The sequence below is a fragment of the Protopterus annectens genome, chromosome 1.part2 (genome assembly GCF_019279795.1).
Source record: "Protopterus annectens isolate FY-2018-M chromosome 1.part2, PAN1.0, whole genome shotgun sequence".
Lineage (NCBI taxonomy): Eukaryota > Metazoa > Chordata > Ceratodontiformes > Protopteridae > Protopterus > Protopterus annectens.
Window position 1 is genome coordinate 560,026,807 of NC_056727.1, and position 18,198 is coordinate 560,045,004.

At 46.0% G+C, this 18,198-nt stretch overlaps 1 protein-coding gene across 1 annotated transcript in view; it reads left to right on the plus strand.

The window, feature by feature from the left end:
* ACSS1 (acyl-CoA synthetase short chain family member 1) overlaps positions 1–18,198 on the plus strand; it is a 1,456,620-nt gene that overhangs the window by 1,302,975 nt on the left and 135,447 nt on the right. The window lies entirely within an intron of this gene.

Genomic DNA, 18,198 nt, shown 5'->3' on the forward strand with positions numbered 1-18,198 from the left:
TATTCCTAGTTTAGTGGTAGAGTCAGGGAGAATAACAGTTCCATTATTTGAAGAGATTGAGAAGTCTAAGGGGGAGGACCTAGTAGTGGGTGTAAAGAGGAGTTTTGTTTTTTTTGGCATTAAGAAGGAGACGTTTGGTAAACTATGATCTGAAGTAGTTAACTTCATTTGGTCTGCAACCTGTGGGATACGGATCCGATCTCGAATCCGAGCCGGCAACTTTACAAAGCTTAGATCTGAGCTCTTAGCTCCTCCCCTTACCCATAATCCCCAGCCAACCCTGACTGACCTCAGATCTAGTTTGCCGTGCTTCTGAACAGCAGCTAGATTGTGAGCTCCTGTTTTTTTTTTGGCCAGATAAGTCTCTCCTTTTAAATTTGCTTGTTAAATTTGAGTGAGTGTTAGTGTGTGTTAGGTTCCCTTTTGATTATACTAGTTCAGTTAAATTTTGGTTAAAATTAGTTTAGTTTCTTCCTCCCCTCGCTGGTCGTAGTTAGTGTGTGTGTGTTTAGTGTGTTGGGGCCTACCGAGTGAGTTTTTACTTTAATATGTCTGAGGCCCCAAAGCCAATATTCTCTAAGTGCACCGAGTGTGGCCATAAGCTCTCCCCGGCGGATGGCCACACTCGATGTGTCCGGTGCCTTGGGGTTGAACACCTTTCCTCTGGATGTGCTATCTGTGCAGCGTTCAACCCCAGGGCACTGAAGGACCGGAGGTCTAAGCTGATCCTGGTGGGACTTTTGTCCCCGGATTCGGCTTCGGCCTCCTGTGCTTCTGTGGCCTCCTCCCAGGCTTTGGTGGCGGCCACTCCTGCCTCTCTCCCCCCGGCCGGGACTCAATCTCCCACTTTGGCGCCAGAGGAGAGGGAGGCCAGGAAAGAAAAACAGAGGGAGAAGCACCACAAGTGGCGGGCCGAGGCCTCCGCTTCGGCTCCCCCGGCTAAGCGGGCTTCTCCCTCCACGACTTCCAGGTCTCCTCCTTCTCGGCTCCGGTCTCCATGCTTTTCACCGGGACCCGAGGAGGAGACCCGATCTCTGTCGAGGTCATCGAGGCGGCACTCCTGGCCAGCCTCGGTGGCCTCGTCGAGATCAACGTGTAGTCTTTCTGAAGCTGATTTGGACCGGGTGATGCGAAGGTTCATCCAGGCCCAAATGCAGATGTGAGTGCTCCTGCCTCCCCCCCCCCCTCTCCGGGGGGGGAGCTCAACACCCTTCTTTGCCCCGATAGCTCCTTCTGCGACCCGCTTCCCGGGTTCGAAGCGCTTGGAGCCGGGCAGCGTTGAAGCCGAGGGTGGGTCGGCGCCGACAGTATCTGGTACTTCGGCTCCGACTCTTCCTTCGAGTTTACCGGATCCGTCCTTGTCGGATCCGAACTCTCAGAGCCGTGTTCTGAGCTTTGGTTCTGAGGGGTTTAGTGTGCCTTCAGCTCTGTCCAGATCGGAGCACACTGGCCCTTCGGATCCGATGGTCCCGGCTCCGATCCATCCATCGGATCCGAGTGAGGGTCGGCTCTCGGATCCCAGAGAGAGTGGCTCTCCCTCGGCCTTCGATGTGGTGGAGAGGGCTCTGTTGAGTGCATCCAGGCCCCCCACTCCCTACTACGGTTCCATCTCATTTGGGTAAGGCTTCCGTCGCCTGGCCACAGGGACAGCCTGCTTTGACGTCTCAGGTCGTTCCCCTGGAACAAGACGTTGCTGGTGAGTCGTCCTCGGACAGTCCCCCCAAGGATGTTCCTCACAAGCGGAAGTGTAAGAGGAGGCACATGGACTCCCCTGGAGTCCTTGACAGAAGACATGGATTTGGATGAGGGGGAAGGCTCCCCAAGGTCACCCCCCGAGGATGTCTCCTTCGGAGACATCATGGAAATGCTCAGGATAAGAGGGGGGTGGTCTGCCCCCAAGGCTTCCTCGGACGAATCCGTGTTCCTGGAGGCGTTCGAAGCAGGCCCATCTACCTCTTGGGTGTCCCCTCCGGCCGACCCCTTAGTGGATCTTATCACCACTAGGGCGTGGAAGGAGCCGGACACTGTGGAGCCAGTCCCCAAATGTCCTGACAAGATCCTGAGCCCCCTGGCAGGGAAATCCCATTGGAGCAAAGGACCCTCCGTAGATGCCATGTTGGTGGTGGCAGCCACCAAGAGGGAGTTAGCCCAAGAGAGTCCCTCGGTCCATCCCCCGAGCAAGGAGTCTCGCTCGATGGACCCTCTCGGGAAGCGGGTCTTTAGTTCAGCGACCTTCACTGTAAGGTCCCTGATCTACATGGCACATGTGATTCGACTGCAGCGAGACCTTATCAAAGAGTACGCTGCATCGCCCCCGGAGTCCATGTCTGGGGAGGACAAACTGTTGTACTCCACTCGCAGGGCCACTCTTAGGTCTATATCCAACACCTCTATGCGGCTTTTATCCCATGCTACAGAGGGAGCTGCTAGAGCCAGCAGAGCAGGCCTAGTTATGAGGCGCCAGGCCTGGCTCCGACATTGTGATTTCGCAGAACCCTTCAAGGCGTCCTTTGCGAATGCCTCCTTCGATGGTTCTGCCCTATTTGGCAAGACAGTTCGCGAGACTTTGGTCCAGAGTGAAAAGGACGGGAAGACGTTGTCTGCCGTCGGAGTCCGCTTCTCTGCTCCCCAGAGGTCCTTCTCCAAGAAACAAAAGGGACAGAAGAAGATGTGGTTCCGAAAGTCACAACAATCCCAGTCCGCTCTGGACTCCCAGTCCTTCCGTGGCAGAGGAGGACAGGGTGGATGCTGCCCTAGAGGCAGAGGGGGCCCGAAGAACTTTGGGTCCAGAGAAGCCTTCATTGATCGGCCCACACAGCAACCCTGAGGGGTTGCCCGACTGCTCCACTCTGGAGGCAGTCGGGGGGGCGTTTCTCGAAGCACCTGGCAGCTTGGGAGTCCATTACAACAGACCGCTGGGTGCTTCGTATCATATCCAGAGGATACAGAATTCCCTTTTCCTACATTCCTGACACCCCCGGACACCTCCCCGATGTTCCACCCAATCAGAGGGAGGCAGCAGCTGCGGAAATTCGGCTGCTTTTAGAAAAAGGAGCCATCCAGCACATCCCTCCAGACCAGTCTGGATCGGGTTACTACTCCAGGTTCTTTTTGGTGCCAAAAAAGATGGGGGACCTAAGGCCCATCCTCTATCTTTCCCTACTAAATCTGTCAGTAACCAAAGAAAAGTTCCGGATGGTCACTCTTCAATTTATTCTCTCCCTCTTGTGGGAGAACGACTGGATGTGCTCCATAGACCTCAAGGACGCGTACTACCACATATTGATGGACGAACGGTCCAGGAGGTTTCTCCGCTTCCGGCTGGGAGCCAGTCATTATCAGTTCAGAGTCTTCCCCTTTGGTCTCACCTCAGCCCCCAGGGTGTTCACCAAGGTATTAGCAGTGATAGCGACCCACCTGAGACTCCAGGGAAAGCAGGTCTTCCCGTACCTGGACGACTGGCTCCTCACCGCCCCGACAAGGCATCTACTATGCTTAGCCAGGAACTACTTTCTCAACCTTGCTCCGCAACTAGGGATCACTATAAACTCGGACAAGTCCTCTCTCACCCCGACTCAGGTGATAGATTTTATCGGGGCCAGACTGGACACCAACAGGCAACTAGTCTTCTTAACTCCCGACCGGTTGCACACTTTGAGGGCACATGTGCGGGCCATCTTTCAATCTTCAAAACCTCCGGCGGGATTGGTTCTGAGGGCCCTGGGGTCCATGGCAGCCACTATAAACCTTCTTCCCATGGCGCGTCTGAACATGAGGATTTTACAGTGGACTCTCCAAGTCCAATGGTCCCTTTATCAATACCCCTTGAGTCACCCCATTTCTCTCAGCAGGGCCTGCAAGAGGGCTCTCGTTTGGTGGCTTCAATCGCCGGACCTCCAGGCAGGACGCCCCTTTGCCATGGCCTCCCCTCTCGCCACGGTGACCACGGACACCTCTTGTCTTGGGTGGGGGGGCATTATTCGAGCAGGACGGTCCAAGGCACGTGGAACGATTCGGAGACCATATTGCACATAAATGTTCTAGAGATGAGGGCAGTGCTGTTGTCGTTGCAAGCACTTCAGAGCCTTCTGCCTGTAGGAACAATTGCAATCCAGACAGACAGTATGTCTGTGGTATGGTATATCAACAAACAAGGGGGAACCAGGTCTTACCCACTCTGTCGAGAAGCCATGAGAGTGTGGGAATGGGCGATCTCCACCAACCGCTTTCTCATTGCAACGCACATTCCGGGATGGACCAACATCCTGGCGGACAGACTGAGTCACACCATCCTTTCACCTTACAAGTGGTCCCTCAATCCTCGAGTAGTGAGTCGAATTTTTGCCGTTTGGGGGCAGCCCTGTTGTGATCTTTTCACATCTCCCTCAAACACGAAATGCAACAATTACTTCGCTCTCATTCCCCCTGCCGGGGAAGCCCCGAGGGACGCCTTGTTGCATGCTTGGCCACCCGGTCTTCTCTATGCCTACCTTCCTCTTCCCCTCATGCTGAAACTTCTTCAGAAAGCCAGTCGGTTGGGGAGCAGGATGATCCTCATTGCCCCATTCTGGCCTCGCCAAGCTTGGTTCCCTTACCTCTGGTCTCATCGAGTGAATCCGCCCTGGATTCTAGATCCCCTTCTGGATCTAATCTCCCACCCCCAGGGGCTCCCACTTCCCGACCTGGCCAGCCTCAAGCTTACGGCTTGATTGCTCCAGTTCCACTTGTAGCTAGGACTCCCGGTATCTCTTCTCCAGTTAAAACTATCCTAGTAGCAGCGCACAAGCCCTCTACTAGGCAGGTCTATGGTAGTAAATGGAAGCGTTTCTCTATCTGGGCAGAACGCCATAATTTGGACCCTTTTACAGCCCCCTTGCCTGCAGTGCTGGACTTTCTTTCAGGTCTTTTTAATGGCGGAGCTAGCTGTTCTACGGTGAAGGTTCAGTTAGCAGCTATCTCTCATTACCACGTAGGTACTGAAATGGGTCCTTTGATTACTACAAAATTGTGCAAAACGTTCCTAAAGGGCACCTTTCTTCTTAGACCTCCAATAAAGGAAGCGGTACCTCCATGGGATTTGACCTTGGTATTACAAGCCCTGACAGCCCCTCCCTTCAAACCGGCGTCTTCAGTAGACCTCAAATATTTGTCTTGGAAAACAGCCTTTCTTGTGGCTATTACTTCAGCGAGGAGAGTATCTGAATTGCAAGCTCTTTCTGTGAAACCCCCATACTTAGCCTTTCACAAGGATAGGGTTTACCTCCGGACCAATCCCTCCTTCCTCCCGAAGGTAGTTTCTGAATCTAATATTAACCAATCTATCAATTTGCTGGTCTTCTTTCCTAACTACCAGAACAAAGGGGAGTACAGACTACATTCTTTGGACGTGCACAGACAACTTAGATTTTACATTCATAGGACATCTGGTCATAGACAATCCGACCAGTTGTTCGTCTCCTTTGCTAAATTTAATGTAGGTAAACTGGTCTCGAAAGTTTCCTTATCGAGATGGATTTCACAGTGTATCATTACAGCGTATCAAAATTCCGGCAGGCCCGCACCTCAAGGAGTTCGTGCCCATTCAACTAGGGCTATGGTTACATCTGCCGCCTTTAAATCCAGGGTTTCCTTGGATGATATCTGTTCAGCAGCCACTTGGGCCTCATCTCATACCTTCATCAATCATTGTAAATTGGACATTACCTCCAGAGGGAGAACTTCTTTTGGCTCCGCAGTGCTCCAGAATATCCTTCCATGAAGGCCGCCCAAGGTTTAGGTAGCTAGGGACTCTGTCCCACAGGTTGCAGACCAAATGAAGTTAACTACTTCAGATTAAGAAGTTATGTACTCACCATAACGTTCCATCTGAGTAGGTAAACTTCATTTGTCTGCAACCGCTCTCCGTCCCCTGACCTTCAGATGTGTTTCATGTCATATAGTGATGTACCATTTCTGATAATGTAGTTAGTTATCCACTATAGTGCTTGCGGGCAAACTTGATCTGAGGTCAGTCAGGGTTGGCAGGGGATTATGGGTAAGGGTAGGAGCTAGGAGCTCGGATCGAAGCTTTGTAAAGTTGCCGGCTCGGATCCGAGATCGGATCCGTATACCACAGGTTGCAGACAAATGAAGTTTACCTACTCAGATGGAACGTTATGGTGAGTACATAACTTCTTATTTCTACAGTGTTGAAAACATCTTGAGTAAGAGAATATAGTTCAGATGGAGAGGTTGATGACCATATTAATGTGGAGTCATCTGCATATTGAATACAAGTGGCTTGAGGAATTGCTACATTGAGATCATTAATAAATAATGAGAAGAGAAGTGGTCCAAGAGTAGAGCCCTGAGGGACCCCGATGTTAACAGGTAAAAAGGATGAGACTTGATTTTCCCAGAGGACTGCTTGTTGCCTGTTGCTGAGGTATGATGTGAACCATTTAATGGTCAGAGAATCAAAGGAAAGAGATTCAAGAATATTGATTAAGAGGGTATGGTTAACCATGTTGAAAGCTTTAGAGAGGTCAATAAAGAGTGCAGAAGAGAGGAAGTTTTTATTACGGTTTCTATTGATGGTATCTGTGAAGGATAGAAGGGCAGTAGTGGTACTATGTCATGGTCTAAAGCCATGTTGACAGTTTGCTATTAAGTTATGTTGAGAGAGATGGTGTAGAAGTTGTTGGTGAATGCATTTTTCCATAATTTTTGCTAAGGGTGATAAGAGAGCAATTGGCCGATAGTTAGAGTAATCATTAGAGTTCCCACCTTTATGTAAGGGGATAATGTGGGAGATTTTCCAAACATCTGGGATGGTTTCTTCTTGGATTGTCCTATTTATAAGGATAGTTATAGGGTAAGCAATTACCTTGGCTGCTTTTTGGAGAAATTGGGAAGGAAGTTGGTCAGCAGATGGAGTACATGGCTTAAGTTTTAGAATACGTTTATAGATGAGAGAAGTAGAGATGGGTTGTATTTTGAATTTAGAGAAAGTGCGGTAAGTCGATGGGAATGCTGGAGTTTTCTGAGATAAGTTGACTAGCTAGAGATTGTATAGTGTCAGTAAAGAAAGAGTTGAAGGCATTTGGCAGTTAGATGGGGAGCATTTGGATCTGCATCAAGTGGGGTGGGTGTTCGGGAGTTACCTGGGGAAAGGAGCTTATTTATACAATACCAGAACTGTTGGGGATTATTTTGATGAGTTTGCTGAAGTTTACAATAGTAGTTTTTTTATCTGTAAGTAAAGCTTTTTTTGTGCTGTTTCTAAGCTGCCTAAAATACAGGTGATCAGAGCTATTTCTATAGGTTCTCCATTTAGTCCAGGCTTTGTTCCTAAGTAGAATTTGATTCCTAGTTTCATTAGAAAGCCATGGGGCTGGGTTAGACTTCATTCTAATGGCACATTTGGGAGCATGCTTACCCAGGATAGATAAGAATGCAGTGTTAAAATACTGTACTGCCTCTCCAAGTGGGAGGGACTTTAATGGGTTCCAATTGCATGCTTTAAGCTCAGTTTGAAATAATTCTGCCTTAAAGTGTTTGGTAGAGCGTGCTGTCCTAAAGATGGGGAGGTTTGGAAAATCCTTCTTTTCTCTAGTGATGTAGGTCAAGGAATGATCACTTACATCATCTGGCAGGGTTCCTACTTTGTAAGTTTGTTTTACTTTGTTTATGAGTATCCAGTCTAAGGTACTCTCTTTTTTATTAGGTTTGTTAATTCTGGTTGTAGAGGTTATGGTTTGGGTAAAGCCATGGAGGTTAATATGAGAGGTAGGATTTTCAGCACTAACACTTTTCCAGGCAATGTTAAAGTCACCTAGTATTATTGTTTCTTGGGGGTAAGTAGAAGACAGCCAGCTAAGAAAAGACTCAATTGTAGTGATATCTAAATATATGTGTGTGTGTTTGTGTGTGTGTGTGTGTGTGTGTGTGTGTGTGTGTGTGTGTGTGTGTGTGTGTGTGTGTGTGTGTGTGTGTGTGTGTGTATATATGGGTCTATATTATATCCTCGAATGCTTAAAAAAAACGAACGCTGATTGATCAAACATATTTTCGTGAAACTGCAAAATATCGAAGCAGCAGAAACTCAAATTTTTTCCTAGGGAAAGAATTTGGTTGTCCGTTTCTGTTGCTTCGGTATTTTCAGTGTTATGGTGGAAAGTTACCGGTCGGATTCAGGTAAGTGTGCGATTGTGTGGATGTGAGTGTTAGGGTGATTTAGGTGAATTAGGGTTAGGGCTCGGGTTAGGTGTGTGTGCGATTGAGTGGACATGAGGGTTAGGGCGGATTTAAGTGAGTTAGGGTTAGGGAGCGGGTGAGGTGAGTGTGCGATAGTGACGGACCTTAGGGTTAGGGTTTGGGTTAAGGTAAGTGGGTAGTTAGTGGTGTGTGCATAGTTTAGTGTAGGGTTAGGTATCAGATTTTAGGTGTATGTGTGTGGATTTCTGTTTGTTTGGTGTGCTTGTGTTGTGTGTATGTGTTTTGGATCAGCGATTTTTTCCCTGGTAAAAAAATCACTGATCTGACAGTTCGAGATTGTAAGCTTTCGCTTAAATTAGGACAATCAATCAGCGTTCGCTTTTTTAAGCGTTCGATGATATGATATAGACTATATATATATATATATATATATATATATATATATATATATATATATATATATATATACACACACATGTTCTTTGTGATTCACTGTTGCAGTCATCACACTTGGGTTATCTGCCTGCAGGTAGCCCTCAGTCGGCCCGAATACCAGAGTCTTGGAATTTCTGCTTCAGATGCTGTCGCCTCATCCATGACATCAGGGGTATAAACATGCAGCCGACGCAATTGCATCAGCTTTTCTTGCCGTGCGGGAGTCCGAAGCAGAAGCAGTTTGCAAGTGCCGGTCGTCAGCTACCTGAAATTTTAGTTTTTCGAGTTTCAAACCTGAAGTCTTCTAAAGCTAAGTACCCCGTTGGGGATCCTTTTTTCTTGCTGTAACCGATGTCAGAAAAAGTTAACAATTGTCTTGCGTATGGAAAGCAAATACCTCACAGAGATTTTCATTCTTACCGCGTCACCTGTTTAGGCCCAGACCACTACATCCCTCGCTGTCGGTTTTGTGCCTTGTTCAACGCCCAAACTATTTGTCGTCAGGCTATTTTTGTCTCTAAATTCTTTTGCTCCTGTTCTCCGTATTCCAAAATGGCTTTGGTAAGCCATCCGACTACCGATCTTCTGAAAAAATGCAAAGATAAAGACAGAGACAGACCGCATAAGTCCAAAACTGCCAACAACGCTTCCGTTAAGCTAGTCGCAAGTCCGCCGGTACTCAGTGAGGTGCTTTCGCAGCCCCTGTTACACTACTGATACAGATTTGCAGGCCTCTACTGAGACCCATTCGGAGTCCGGTATGCCGCGAGATGCTTCTTCGACTATGGAACCTGCAGATGTCTCTACCGTGAATGGGTCCGGAGCAGCTGTGCATGCACCAGCTTCTGAGGGTGTATTCAGACCTTCTGATGTTCGTATCAAACCAACTACTTCGTTAATGACTACATCTACCGAATTTTTCAGGCCCAGAGTTCACACTACACCTAGGAAACCAACGACCAAAGCACATTGTCAAGCTCCCATGCCAAAGAAACAAATGCTTAGAATGGCTGAAGACCTTATTACTTTAATTAGGGGAAGCCAGCCTTCCCCCTCTAAAAGACAAAGACTTGATTTTCCTTCTGATTCTTCAGACCATGAGTCTGATGACTCTGACCCCTGTGATACCAGGACATATCCTTATCTACCTATGAGGACTCAGATGCAGAGGAATCAATTCCCTCAGCCTCCCCCCCAGAGGACCTTTCTTTAAGTGAAACCTTGCATACCCTAAGAGAGCATTTCCACTGAGAATGCCAGGACTACTCACAGTCCAAAAAGAGACTCAGGGAATTTTTAGACTTGCCTCAGCATAGGCCTCTAGCTATTCCCCCTGTCCTGCATATTGTAGATGATGTCTTCATGGAATCCAGCCTTACCCCTGATACTTTACCAGCTGCTTCTAGAAAGCCTGACAGATACTACAGAGTACCTGATTCTCACAAATTTCTCTTTAAAAATCCCACTGCGGATCCAGAGACCATTTCCCAGGGACCTAAATGTGTTAAGGCTTCTACAGCAAAAAAACCTACTCATTCGGACAGGGATTCTAGGGCTCTAGACAGATGGGGTAAGATAGTATATACCTCTGCAAGTCTTGCCATCAGGGCTTTAAATTGCCAGTTTCACATGTTGAAGTACTAGCAGCATATTATTGATATAATTAAATAAAAAATTGTGTTAATTCCTGATTGTGCAGAAAATAAGGACTTACAAGACTTAATGCATTCTGCAAACCAAGTTGGTAAACATACTTTTCAGTGTGGTTTTGATGCCTTAGAAGCATCTTGCAGGGTTGCTGTCACTGGGTCTGTTCTGAGAAGACATGTTTGGCTGAAGGAACAAATCTTGCCAGACCATGTCAAGGCAAAATTACTTGATGCTCCATTAAACCAAGACTGTTTGGCTCTAAAGCAGAAGAAGTTCTTAAAAAGATGGAGGAAAAAGCTAAATCCATGCAAACTGTTAAAGATTTTTTACAGGTACAGCCACCTAGAGTCATTAGGCATTGGCCATCTAAAAACTGGTCCTTTCCAGTCCCTCCCAGACCTTTTCAGCCCAAACCCAGGGGCAACAGGCCACAAAGACTACAGTCTCAGAGTATGCACAGATCTAAACAATGAAGTGCTCCTTCCTCAAAAACTGGGAGTGGTAAGCCACCCCCCATGGAAAAAGTTCACAATGACTTGTCCTTAATCCTTCCCAGCCATGCCCAAGTACCTGCACCCCTAGGAGGGAAACTCACCCTGCATGCAAAAAACTGGGCGTATATTACCCAGGACCGATGGGTCTTAAACATTGTATCCCAGGGATACAGATTCTATTTCCACTCTCTGCCAACCCCAAGTGGATTGCCAGACCTTCCTCTAAACCAGTGGACAGAGGCCCCAAAGCAAGTACTTTCTCTTCTCAATATCAGGGCTATTCAACCTGTGCCAACATAGCAAAGGGGACAGGTTTTCTACTCCGGGCTGTTCCTGGTGCCCAGGAAAGAGAACTCTTGGTGCCCTAGTCTGGATCTGTCAACCCTAAACACCTTCCTGGTGGTACTCCAACAGCTCCTTCCTATGCTAGCCAAGGACTCCTGGCTAGTCACCCTAGACTTAAAAGAAGCTTGTCTGCACATCCCCATAAGGGAATCTTGCAGGAAATATCTACGTTTCAGGGCAGGCTGTATGCACTATCAGTTCTCTGCACTTCCCTTTGGCTTATCTACTGCGCCCAGGGTATTCACAATGTGCCTGGCTCCAGCCATTGCTTACTGCAGGCAGAGAAATATTCAAATTTACCCATACTTGAATGATTGCCTGATTCAGGCGGACAGTCAGGAATTGCTACTTCAGTACCTGACATTTGTAAAGAGACTCCTAACTTCTCTGGGGTATACCATCAACGAAAATAAATCTTATCTGGTACCCAGCCAAAAGATTGTATTCCTGGGAGCAAGTTTGAACAAAACTTCCCAGATGACATTCCTCATTCCAGAAAAGCAGGTTTATTTGACAAATTATTTCAAACTACTGGCCACCCAAACCCAGCTATCTGCAAGAAAAATACTGCAAGCCCTAGGGTTCATGGCCTCATGTATTCTACTGATTCCATATGCAAGACTGCATATGAGGAAACTTCAATGGTACATAAAAAGTCTCTGGTGTCAACATTCCCAGGATCTGGAAACAGTGATTCCTATCATTCCTTGCCTAAGGACAAAGTTCCTTTGGTGGGCAGAGGCTTGCAACCACAACAAGGGACTCCCTTTCTCACAACCCCCTGCTGTCCAAACTCTGACAACAGACGCATCAGACTATGCATGGGGGGCTCACATGGCAGGTGAATGCATTCAAGGCTAATGGAGCCCAGGACAAATTCACCTGCATATCAATCAAAAGAAATGTTAGCTATACAGAATGCACTGACAACCTTCAAATACCTTATCCTGCCAGGAAACTCCTGATAAAGACAGACACCACAGTTATGTGGTACATAAACAAGCAGGGGGGGAACTCACTCCTACCCACTCTGCAGGTTAGTTATGGCTCTGTGGAACACAGCCTTAAACAACCAAGCGCACCTGCAAGCTCAGTTCCTGCCAGGCAAACAAAATTTACTGCCAGACGAATAAGCAGAAATCTAATGGACCCACATGAGTGGAAACGGGAACCAAACTTATTCATACTTCTAATACACAGGTGGGGGACACCAGAGGTGGACCCCTTTGTGTCCCCCCAAAACCATCAACTAAACAAATTTTGCACCAGAATTCCCCACAGCCAAGCTGATAAAGTGAATGCCCTATCCTTCACATGGGAAAACCTCTCAGTCTATGCCTTTCCCCCTCTGTCCTCCTTCCAAAAGTACTCCTCAAGATCAAACAGGTCAGGCCAATGACAATCCTTATTGCACCAGACTGGCCACGCCAGTACTGGTACCCACTCCTGCACAGTCTGACAGCAGTGTCACCCTGGAATCCTACCTCAGACCCCCTTTCTGCTGTCCCAGCAGGAGGGACAGATTTTGCATCCTCAGCTGCAAACCCTGAACCTGACAGCCTGGCTTATTCCCTGAATACATCACCAACAACCCTCAGCAAACAGGTGCTGGATGTTATCCTTGAGGCCAGGAGGTCCAGTACTAGGAAATCCTATTCAGAAAAGTGGAATAGATACTGTTCTTGGAGCCAGTCTCAAGGGAAGGACACAGCCGGGCCCTCGCCTCAAATCCTAGATTACCTAGCAGAGCTGCTCCACAAAGGCCTATCCTTCTCATCAACTAAGATTCATGTCTCTGCCATCTCAGCTCATTACAATACTGAGCCATCCCTCTTCTCTCACCCTCTGATCAAACAGTTCCTGAGAGGAGCTAACAATTTAAGACCCCCAAGGAGAGCTCCTACTCCTGCCTGGGACCTTAACTTTGTACCAGAGAGGCTCACGCTTCCCCCTTTTGAGCCTGCTGCTTCAGCAGAGTTAAAATTCCTTTCTTGGAAAACAGCCTTACTGCTAGCCATCACTTAAGCAAGAAGAGTGTCTGAGCTACAGGCCCTTATGGCTGTAGAACCCTTCATTATCTTCCATGCGGACAGGGTTTCCTTCAGGACTAACCCATCTTTTATGCCCAAGGTGGTATCCAGTGTGGCTTTAAACCAATCCATCCATTTGCCAACCTTTTTCCTAATCCTCAGTATAAAGGGGAAAGGATCCTGCACTCCATGGAAGTGCACAGACCTCACTTACATCCATTATTTTGTGTATGGCTTTCTAGTGGTGTATTCCTGTAGTAGACTCCAAGTTACAGTCCCTTTTTTCCATTACTCCTTAAGCAAGTTTGCTCAATGCAGAGCGATGCACAGCTCTGCTTAAACATGCTTAATGACTGTACCTTGCAATTCCTATGTTTTGCTTAAACCACCTGTTTTAATTAACAGCTGTGTGGCATGGCAGGTTAATGCACTGGTCTGCAGGTGTGATGGTCTTGGGTTCAAAATAGGGCACAGGTGTACTTTTTGCACGTGTTTATTATGTCAGTTATATTAGTATAGCTACTTTTAGCTGAATTTAGTAGCACTGAGTGATGCACCAAGCACACATTGTTGCCCAAAAAATCATTAAAGAAAAGAAAAATGGGGAGCTTGGACAGTGATGAAATGGGGTGCAAGCAGGGGGGAAACCAAAGTGAAAGTCAGGTAGGTATGTGCAAGAAGGGTGTAGGAAAGGACCATAGCTATCCATTTCTTGTACAGCGAGAACTGTGCACTTTAACAGAATTAGAATTTTATGAATTTGGACTGTCACCCTCAGAGAGAGGGGTGAGGACAACATAAGTGCGTTGTCAAGCCCATTGGACCAAATTATGTGTGTCCAGTGGACATGTGTGTGAAATGGAGAGCTATGTATAGGACGATATATTTTTTTGGACAGGTGCACATTTTTGTAAGGTGAGAGTGGAATGTTGGTGAAGGGACATCGTTACGAGTGGGGAAGGTAAGTTGTGAAGGTGAGGAAGTGTTTGCAGACAGACAAGACAAACAAGACAGCAGACTGGGTTGGTGTGTGACACAAGAGTAAACACCTTGGATGGGGAGGGTGGTTGTGCAATCCCAGTCTCAAGTGCATCCACAAGGTAGCAGTGCAACTCAAGTCCCCACCCACGGGACTGTCAGCACTGCTTTTCACTGCCCTTGTGGTGGCAGTGGTGGAGGCTGGCATCTAAGGCGAGGCGGTCCCACCAGGGTGGGGAGTGTACCCTCCATCTTGCATAGGCACTGTCTGAAGGTTCAGAAGAGCACCCTGCGCACCATACCTGGTATTTCATCACAGGTGACAAAATCACCCCCCCACCACTGCTCCCAGAGGGGCACCCAGTCCCAGCCCATGGGCTGGAACTACCCAGTGCCGCAGGTAGTGCAGTGGCAGCAGAGGGGGCTCCACCGGGCAGTGACCTAAATGTGCTGGGCCCCAGTGCCATGGCCATGGGAGGCAAGGTAGGTTGATCACGTGGAACCAGCTTAACTTGTCGCTCTGTAGTAAATTAAATGTAAACATAAGGTAAGATAAGTAATAACCAAACAGATGTTAGTATTAATGTAATGGAGGATAATATTGATTAGTCATAATACGTATTAAGGTATATTATGTGGAACACAACAAGAAATAACAATGGTAAGTATGTTAACAGCAAACTAGTATGAAATAACCTATACGGCCGGCATAACAGTTAGTTTAAAATATATTAATGTAACAGCAAAAAAGATCCTCCTGCCTGAAAGGCAATTGCACGGCTCCACAATATCAGATACACCAAAAAAAAAACAATGAGCCAGCAAACTGTGAAACTGAACTTATTTAATAATTAATGCAGCATCAAAACAAATATCCAGACCGGTTTCGGCTAGTAAAAGACACAGCCTTCATCAGTGTGAAAATAAAATAAAATCAATACTGTTTTATATATCTGCATGTCAATAAATATATTAATATCAAATAATAAATAACATTGATAAATTAAAGAAGCTAGGGGGAGAGAGAAAAAACATACCATTAGTGAACTCGCAGATGATATTAGTACACAGACTACTGCTACATACTTCTACAGATGTGCAGTGTCAATTGTGAGTACAGTGACTAGGATTCTTGTATAGATGATGTTGCATGTGCATACATCTCAACCTGCTATCATGAGATATTATGTGCCATGCACTAAGAAATGCAGGTACAGAACTACAGGAAACTGTTTCACATGCTGTGCCCATGCATTACTACCAAGGTGTTCTGTAAATAGATTGCAAATAAATTGCATTCCAGGTACTCATTTGGCTGCTAATCAAGGACCAGACCGATTGGGCAGTTGGCATTACATTACAAAAAATTGTGACAGTTGAGAGGTATGTTCATGTACATTAAGTAAACTACATAGCCAGTCATGTCTGAGTTTCATGGGAGTAGAACCCACAAGCTGTGACTCCAGGGGACATGTGCCCTTAATTTAACAATTGACTGGTGTCAGATTAGAACACAAATGCAGTGAATACAGCTCTACAGCAATTATTTGCACAAATTACTCATCAAAGCACAATCCTACTTTAAACTTTATTGTCAGTATTCCTTAGAATTTGTCAGTTATACATATATGATATCTGCCCAGAACGTGAGCTACCTTACCCATATACCTTGTTCCTGGAGTGGAAGGAATAGAGAGCATTATTTGACTCAAACTGGCCAGAAGACGGACCTGAACTGTACTGTGCATAGTGCACTTCATTTATCAGACAAGTAATGCATTTATTAATTTCCTCTGTACAGTTGACTGGTGTCATATTAGAAGACATATGCAGTGAATACAGCCCTACAGCAGTTATTTGCACAAATTACTTATCAAAGCACAATCCTGCTTTAAACTTTATTGTCAGTATTCCTTAGAATCTGTCACTTATACACATATTACTTAACACATTCATGCCACATCCTGGCTAGGTGCCCGGTGTGAGGCTGGACATTGTGAGCATGTACATCTGCAGCTGTTGGAAGAGAAGCAAACCATTATGCATACCAATTTTGCATGGACTCAGCTTGTATATTAGTAAAGTAGTAGCAAACATACTTATATATCTCTGGGGGATGCCCAGCCCTTGTTTCTTGGACCCAGGTGTCCAAGGTTCCCCTCTTCCTTCTCTTCATGTTTTCATAGTGGTGATGACACTGCTCAACAGTGTGGGGATACCAGTAGCACTGGTAAGTTCCCTGACCAACCAATCTCAGGCTTCAGATTTACATTCCGAGCCCTAGTAATCGCCTTGCAGCATCCAAGGTTCATAATTGCTCACCAGGAGTCCAACAAACACTCTGGACTCCTGCACACCCCAACTGTACAACCAAAAGTGCACTCCCTCACCAACACCGCCAGGCATATCAACAAGCTAGTCTGAATTCCAACGTATGGTGCAGAATTCCCACCTATTGGCCTTAATATAGGCTGCTTTCCCACCCTTGCACATCATACTGTAATATTCAAAAAAGCACCAAGTTGTTTAGCATCACACAAACTAGCTTAACAAAGCTTAGCATCACATAAACTCGCACAACCGTGTTTCAGCAGAGCTTAGCAACACGCAATAGGAGTAGCTGTTGACCTGCTTAAGCTGTGCTTAGCACTACGCAAACAAGAATACCTGTAACTTGTTTAAGTGGTGCTTAGCATCATGCAAACAGGAATAGAGCTACTAAGCGGTGCTTAGCATCTCGCAGCTTTTCCAAATGTTACAATATCATTTTTGTATTAAACCGCCCTTTAGGTCACCTAACCCAGTTTTACAGAATGAAATATAAAAAAGTAGGACTACTCAGGACCTCATACCCCTTAGGCCATGACTCAACCTATGTAGCTACTTGAATAGTGAGACAACCAGTATACCTTCTCATATACTACTAAGGTGCCTGTTAATGTTGCTGAGCACTGTGCCATGCTGCGCAAATGGCCATTAAATATAAAAAAAGGAAAGGAAAAATGTGAACTAGTTAATTACATCTGGTTTCTATTTTTAGATGTCTGGCAGGTGTTAGCTGTGCATGTGTAAACACAGCTCAGCATAACTAAGAACAGCACTGCACAAACAGCAGTTTACAAAAAAAATTAAAAAACAAAGTATTTTTACAGTAGCAGAGTACATTAAACAGAGTGTTGTTCTGTGCTTACCATCTCGCCAGGATTTTCCTGGACAGACTACAAGTACGGGACAGCCTCTACACTACTGCTTACATTAATTCAATATCCATGTTATTGTAATCTCCCTCGGCTTTGCGCTATGATTAATATACATGATGAGCTGCCGAGGGGGAACCGTGGTCATGTGTACCGGTACATTCTGTGTTGGCTCTACACGGAGCCTACACAGATTTTATTGAAATCTTGGTAGTGTTTTATTTTATCTATTAGATTTTTATATCTGCATCCAGAGAGAAAGGTGGGAGCATTTTATTTTACTCCTAATGTGCACTCTTACTACCTGATCTCTTTAGTAGCAGAGACCATTTCCTTCTGATTAGTTTAGAGAGGCAATTCTTCGTCCATATATGCAGGTTACCTTACAGCATGCATGCTCATGGTATGTTTGTGTGTGGCTGTGCTATTCAGAGCTCAAGTATTCAGAGCAAATGGTCTATTGGGATCAGTGCACTACCCAGATAAACAAATATAAATAAATAAATAAACAAATAACTTTTAAGTTGCTTGTGGTATAGCTTGTTTTTTAGCAAGTATTTATGAAGGTGAGATGTTTGTTTACATTAGTAGTGTTTTTTTTTCTTTACTTGTATTGAACATGGAGAGTTCACATGCTAAACAGCATTTATCCCCAGTCTGATAGAAAAAAATCAATTGCATTGTGTTAACCAAATTTCAGTTTTCTGTGACCAGTAAGCTATGCAATAATTGAAGGCAGTGGAAGGGACAGGTGAAGTGCAGTTTTTGTAGGTTGTTACGTTAACCTATTGTGCTGCAGGCAAAGTGAGTTTGCTGAGCTGATGTGTTTTAGTCCTGTTTGTCCATATCAGTGAGTCTACACAAGAGTGATAC